Source organism: Odocoileus virginianus, unplaced genomic scaffold (assembly GCF_023699985.2).
Source record: "Odocoileus virginianus isolate 20LAN1187 ecotype Illinois unplaced genomic scaffold, Ovbor_1.2 Unplaced_Scaffold_1, whole genome shotgun sequence".
NCBI classification, from domain to species: Eukaryota; Metazoa; Chordata; class Mammalia; order Artiodactyla; family Cervidae; genus Odocoileus; species Odocoileus virginianus.
Window position 1 is genome coordinate 10,270,214 of NW_027224263.1, and position 6,346 is coordinate 10,276,559.

Sequence of the window (6,346 nt, forward strand, 5' to 3'; positions counted from 1 at the left end):
TAGACTCTATAAGCTTATAAACTGGTGGACAGGGGGTTCATGGTCCCTGAAAAATTAAGAACCATTGTCTACATCAATTGTCTTGCTTCATACTTAATGAAACTGAGGTTCAGAGAAATTATATCAATTAGCCAAGGTCGACCAGTTTATTAGTAGCTCAACTGGCACTAGAACCTAGGTTTGCTTCCTTTTAGTCCCGTGAGCTTCCTGCTACTCCAGGCGTCTCAAACCAAGGCATTGTCCCTCCTATATTCCAACTTTCTATCACCAGACCAAAATGTTTCTACTGCCAAGAAAACACTTCCTCAGAGGAAACCAAAGCCTTCTGTCAGGCTCAGTAACTTTTCCAATACCTCTTATTTATCTAGCATTTTAGAGTTTGCAAAACACTTTCACATATATGATTACATTTGATCTGAGCCTTGAAACCCTTTCATGATATAACACTAGGAACTAAAACCATAGGCTCTGGAACTGGTCTCTCTGAGTTGGAATCCTACTTCTACTATTACTATCTGAGTCACCCTGAGCAAGTTATATCCTAGCTTTTTGTGCCTCACTGCCTCATCTGTAAAATGAGGATGCATTTAATTTACTTACTTCATACAATACTATTATCCCTATTTAATAACTACCAATGAGGGGATTGAGGAATGATATTATAGGACATTCTCAAAGGTGCCCTGTAATTGGTGAATCTAGGACCCAAAACCTAGTGCCTTAAACTCCAAGTCAAAAATATTTCAAGGTAGAATATGAAGATCTCTGAGTATAAATATAACAACCATGAAGCAATCAACCTACCAATGATTAAAACAGCTGTTCATTTACTTCTATTGATAATCTACACAGCATCATTCGGTACCCAACTATGAAATTCTAAATCTGTTCTGAGAATCCCCTCTATTCCCTGTTTTTAAATGCATGGAAAATCAAGTCACATCAGTGTTTGTTATATCAGCATCTTTTTAAGCCACATGAGACATGTCCCTTGAAAATTTTTGAATTAAGATGACATACTGGACATAGTCTATTATTTAGAGAAAATTATTTTTTAATGAAATGAAACACAATATTAAATACCCTGGCCAGTAAGAAGGCATGTGACCTTAGAAATGCTTTTCATAAGGTCAGACTCACCCAGATTGTATCCCCAAATAATCATGAAGGCCTGTGTTCATGGTGTGTTCAAAAATGAGCAAGGCCTCAGAAAACAGCCAGCCAAGAGCTTGAGCACACACCTCTGGGCTAAAAAAACCAAGGAGGCCTCATTCACCTTCCTTTAAATTGTGCAATGGCTATTTCAGCAGCATTAATGAGGAGCTCCTAAATACACTTGAGCTGAAGGTGCCTTTAAATGAGTTTTTCAATTACCATAAAACACATTATACACTTTTCTACCCAAGTCCCTTTATGTGTTGCTGGCTGAGTGGACTGGATTGTGTGAAAAGTGTCCCTTTTTTGGCATCCCTCATAGCAGTAGGCATGCTCTTTGGTGATAGATAAGTAGGCAAGTTTGAACGTGTGCCCATTCTCTTCATCTTTCCATGTCTAATTTTTTTTTTTTTACCACCTACTCTTGGGCCCCATCTAAAATGACAAGAGGGTAGCATTATGAATGTGAGAAGACATTTTGACCTTAATTTTCAGCCCCTGAAACCATCGTTTTCTTCACTGTCATGGAAACCTGTGATATCTATTAGCTGCTTTCAGTCGTGGCTTTGTGCTTTCCTATAACAGAGCATTCCCAGTGAGGTTATTTTTAGCAGACAAGAGTCTAGTCCCAACTCTTTTATTAAAGTTCAGAGCAACATAGGCCAATGTCATAAAGCTGATAATGCTTGTACTACTGATACCTGGACAACAGGATGCTGAAGGTGGGGCCAGATTCTGAACCTAAGACCACAGACACAGAAAACATACTTAGGGTTACCAAAGGGGGTGAGGGGGGTGGAATTAGGAGGTTGGTATTAACATATACACTACCATATATAGATAACCAACAAGGACCTACTGTATAGCACAATGAACTCTATTCAATATTCTGTAATAACCTATATGGGAAAAGAACCTGAAAAAGAATGGATATATGTATAACTGAGTCACTTTGCTGTGTACCTGAAACTAACACAACATTGTAAATATACTCCAATAAAATTTTTTAAAAATAGTAGGTCTTTCCCACATCCGCCCTCAGAATTAAGACACATACTATATTAAGTCATGGTTTACAGAAAAATTCATGTTTCAAAACTTCACATGTAAGGAAACTGAAAAAATAAAAAAACTTCACATGTAGTCTTACTTTTAAGATTATAAATGATTTGGAGGTGATGGAATCCTAGGCCATAGCCAAATGCTGCATATGACTGTCCCTTCCCCATCTATGTCTTCCTCCCTTATCCCCTTAAATGGCTTTGCCAAAATCCTGCTATATCTCCCCTCAACTCCACATCCTCAGACATAGGCTGGACAGTCATAATTCTTCAAAGAATTGTATTAGCAATCTGGTTCAAGCCATGCCCATCACAGCTTTTGATAAAACATTATAGCGGTGCTTCTACAATCACAGGCAAAGTTGCTGTCATTGCCATCTCATGGAAGATTTATTTGCATAAAATAGACCATTGCTAGTTTTGTAGGGGGTGGTCTCCTTTGAAAGACAGGTTAGAAAGAAATTGAGGCAAGAAAGCTAAGAATAGCTCATTTTCAGGTGTTGTCACATTTAAGTTCAACTGTCATCTCAACTCAGGTTCTTATTTTCTTGGTATAAAGTTTAATTTCATCAAATATGCAAACCTGCCTAGGGAAGGATTGGATTGGTATGAACTACAGGTTGATTGGACACATGCCAGCCAATTAGCATTTCAAACAGGTATCAAAGAAGCTGGGGAAGATGTATTTTTCTTTTACATTTACTTGTGTCAATTGAATTGCTTCAGAGACTATAGGAAGCTAATTTTCCCAGCCAAGGTAGAGAGAAGGGATGAGAATCAATTTGAGTGGAATTGGGGATACGTTTTTCATTGTAAACTGCAATTTTCCTCATGCAGAAGTTGTGAATTCTACAACAATCGATACTGGAAAGATTTCTAAAATGTTTTCCTCTTCTGTTATTGACACATAGCAGCATGTCCTTGCCTCACAAATATAAAAGATACTTAGAAAGTTGTATGGAGGCACAAATGACCCAGGGGGATGACCTCAGGTAAGAGGACACTGTGGGGACTTCCCTGGTGGTCTGGTTGCTAAGACTCCACACTCCCAATGCAGGGGGCCTGGGTTCAATTCCTGGTCAGGGAACTAGATCCCACACGCTGCAACTATGATTCCACATGCCACAACCGAGACCTGGTGCAGCCAAATAAACAAATGATTTTTTTAAAGAGGATACTAGGAATGCCAACATGTTCATTATGTTGGTGAAAAAGTATTAAAAGAGAAGAAAAATGTAGGCAGTACAGATGACTTGCTGACTGCTTCCTCCCTATCCTGAACTTTGAACTGGCTTGCAGGCCTTTGAATGGCCTTGGACCATTTGCAGCAACATGGGTGGACCTAGAGAGTATCATACTAAGTGAAGTCAGTCAGACAAAGACAAATATCATATGACACTTATACATGGAATCTAAAAAATGATACAAATGAACTTATTTATAAAACACACATAGAAAATAAACTTATGGTTACAATAAATATATGAATAAGTATAACAAAATCACTTTGGTATACACCTGAAACTAACATAACATAAGTCAACTATACTCCAATATAAATCTTAAAAACTAAAAGTAATAAATAGCATGGAAAACAGCCTCAGCCTCTCTGATATTTCACATACTTGGATGCAACTTCCAAGTTAGGAAAAAAAAAAAGAACGTTGATCTTGCTGAGAATTTCTGAACTAGACTTCAAAGTACAGATGTGAGAGTTGGACCACAAAGAAAGGCTGAGCACTGAAGAACTGATGCTTTCAAACTGTGGTGTTGGAGAAGACTCTTGAGAAGTCCCTTGGACTGCAAGGAGATCAAACCAGTCAATCTTAAAGGAAATCAACCCTGAATATTCATTGGAAGGACTGATGCTGAAGCTCCAACACTTTGGCCACCTGATGTGAAGAACTGACTCATTGGAAAAGACCCTGATGCTGGGAAAGATTGAAGGCAGGAGAAGGGGATGACAGAGGATGAGATGGTTGGATGGCATCACCGACTCAATGGACATGAGTTTGAGCAAACTCTGGGAGATAGTGAAGGACAGGGAAGCCTGGTGCACTGCAGTCCATGGGGTTGCAAAGAGTCAGACATGACTGAGTGACTGAACAATGACAACAAGGATTTCAAAATACCTCCCAGCCTCGTGAACACCCATTTGTTCTGGCATCCCTAAACCCTGGGACATACCAGGCCCTTCCAGCACCCCTGGACCTCCCAAACCCAGACTTGGAACCTCTGGTACCATCTTTTCAGGCAGCAGAAAAGAAAGATTGTGCCTGAGATCCTCAATGTCATCATCATCTGACCACTCTTATCTCTTAAATCAAAAACAGGTGTTAGAAATCAAACGGAGGTATCTAGATATTGTTTTGTGTATAAGTAACCAACAGAATGGTGTCACATACTCAGGCCTCCCAGTTACTCACATCTGAAGGCAGGCAAATAACAAGAGACATGCACTCAGACAGGCATCAGTGGTCACCTGGTGGCAGCTCCCTAGAGTTCAATCCTGTTGCCTGGAAGCAATAAACTCAACGCTCAGTGTTTAGGTTTGCCACTTCTGACCCTTTAAAGTGACCCTGAACAGTCATAAGCTGTTGTCACTGGAATATTCTCAAAGTACAAGAAGATACAGGAGAGGATACAGAGATAGGAGTACAGTCTGGGCCCCCTCTAGCTCTCCATTCTGGAATGCAGCTTGACAAAATCAAATTCAGGGTCTCCCTGATAGTCCAGTGGCTAAGACTCTGCACTCCCAATGCAGGGGGCCTGGGTTTGATCCCTGGTCAGGGAACTAGATTCCACATGCCACAATTATTATAAAAAACATGACTCATGCAACAAAGATCGAAAATCTGACATGCCGCAACGAAGACACAGTGCAGCCTAAATAACTAATAACAAATGTTTTTTAAAAAAGATTGTTCAAAAAAAAGTCTAATATTTACTCACAAAGAAGCCCCTCTGTTGGCTGGAATGATGTGAGGCTTGTCCCTGTGGTTGGCTGCCATCCCAACCTATTTCCCAGGTCTATAGATGAGAAGGGGAGAGACAGAATTCTGAAGTATGGTGGTATGATCATTCCACAGGGTAGCTGAGAAGCGGGGACATCAATAGACCAAAGGCTGTAGCTCAGAATTGGAAATAAGAAAACTTTAATAGAAATAGGAGCCACAACACCAACTTGTCCTGCAGCCCCTGGCAAATCAGTAATATTTTCCCTGTGCCTGAGTTTCCTAGCACTGCCTCCCCGGCAGCAGCCTCTCTCACTTGCTACACATCTCATTCAGAATGTCTTATTTGAGAAGCTTTCACCTTGGGTCGTTGGTGATGCCTGAAATGCTATCGCTCCAGAATACCTACAGATCGAAGCGCATCGCTGCCTTCCTCCCACTGCTGGGCCTCACGCAGCTCCATGCCTCAGTGCATAGATATTAAAGAAATGACAGTCTTTCCAGCAGCTCTGCTTAATAGACTATTCCCTCGCATCTCTGTCTTATTAGGTTAAGAAAACAAGCTTTCCCAATGTTTCACAGACTCTACAATGAAGAAAGGACTAAAGGTATAAAAACTTGCAGAGTAGGCAAACATAAGGAAAATTCTTCAAAATTATATTCTAAATTTTACCTATCAACTTGGCTGTTTTGAAGATACCAATCTTACTCAAGGAATAAAACAAAGACCCAGAAAATCAAGCTTTGTGTTGGTAAAAAGTGATACCAATGCTACCTGCTGGGGAAAAAAATAGTTCCTCAGTTTCCCCTCTACCTTCTAATTCCTGGCCACATCTACAGGAACTGCTCTAGAACAAAACTGTAGCTGAATGTTTTCCAAGCTGACCCAGTGTCTTTTCCAAGTCTTACTCCAAAAGGTCCATGGACCAATGCAATGCCACCACATGTTTTTAAGCCCATACCCCATTCCCTTCTAAGATTAATTTTCCAGTCATGCAAATCACCTGACGCACTTGCTAAAAATAAAGATTCCCAAGTCTGCCCCCTAGAGATTATAATTTTGGATGTTTAACAGACATCCCAAGAAATTCTTTGATCAGGCAAGATGGGCAACCCTATCCTCTAAATACTTGCTACTCAAAATATATACAGCAATGGCATCAACTCAACTTGCTA

At 40.2% G+C, this 6,346-nt stretch overlaps 1 non-coding gene across 1 annotated transcript; it reads left to right on the top strand.

Annotated features, from left to right (window-relative positions):
* Positions 1 to 4,937: 4,937 nt before the first annotated feature.
* Positions 4,938 to 5,010, top strand: TRNAG-CCC (transfer RNA glycine (anticodon CCC)). The gene has a single exon. It is a non-coding gene; the product is annotated as a tRNA-Gly (tRNA).
* Positions 5,011 to 6,346: the final 1,336 nt, after the last annotated feature.